At 45.8% G+C, this 962-nt stretch overlaps 1 pseudogene; it reads right to left on the bottom strand.

The window, feature by feature from the left end:
* Positions 1 to 205: 205 nt before the first annotated feature.
* Positions 206 to 612, bottom strand: LOC116914221 (annotated as a pseudogene).
* Between the last annotated feature and the right edge of the window lie 350 nt (positions 613 to 962).

Below are 962 nucleotides of genomic sequence, written 5' to 3'. Positions count from 1 at the left end.
CATTTTGCATCAGTTACCTCTTCAAAGGGACCTTGACTCCTCCAACTAATTGCATACTTGAGTACTGGGGGTTAGGATGTCAACATATGAGTTGGGAAGAGGGACAAATTCAGCCCATAAGGAGCATTTTTTGTTGTTGTTTTTTAAGGAAAACACTTTGCAGTCCAGGTCTTTATTTCCTTTTTGTCCATTAGGCCATGAATCCCTATGGAATGGGCTCCAGCAGCTCAGGCTCCTTTCCGTTCGTCCTCACAAAGTGGGCTTCTCTGGGTGGCGCAGGCTGGCGCTTCAGCTGAACCCAGGTGCCCTTCTCTTTGGCTTCCTTTTTCTTCTGATCGTTCTCCTTCACCTGCTTCAGGAAGCCGTCTCTGCTCTTCGTGTGCTTGATGTGCTCAATCCACACATCGATCCTCTTGGCCAGAATCTTGCCTTTAACTTGCTTGTTTACAATGATGCCCAGGGCATGCTGGGAGACATTGTAGACTCTTCCAGTTTTGCTGTGGTAACACTTATGGGGCATTCCTTTTTGAACAGTGCCCATTCCCTTTGTCTCCTAAAAGGTCTAGAGAACATATACCAAGTACCTCTCTTCCTTCCTTTTGTGTTTGTCATTTTGGCGAGTTACTGGAAGATGGCTGCCCCGGCGGCCATAAGGAGCATTTTGAAGTCATGGAGCTGTTTTTAAAATTATCATGGTGGTGGGGTAGGGGGAGTTTACAACAATTCTACTTTAAGACAAGTTTATTTAATAAAAGAAAAAAAGAAGACAATGAGAACAAACAGAAGTTGCCTAGGTGTGTGTGATATAAAGGCTTTGAACCACAGCCCATCGAGATGGGAAATGATGCCAGAGGAAAAAAGTCCTGGGCTCACTGAAACTCACTCCAGCTACATCCTTGTAAAGATGCCATCGATTGTCCGCCCATCTGGGCTCTCAAAGGCCTCCCTTGTCTGAGTTGGCC

This window comes from Rattus rattus, chromosome 13 (genome assembly GCF_011064425.1).
Source record: "Rattus rattus isolate New Zealand chromosome 13, Rrattus_CSIRO_v1, whole genome shotgun sequence".
Taxonomy (NCBI): domain Eukaryota; kingdom Metazoa; phylum Chordata; class Mammalia; order Rodentia; family Muridae; genus Rattus; species Rattus rattus.
Note: the sequence above shows the minus strand (reverse complement) of the source record. Positions and strands in the feature narration are given on the sequence as shown.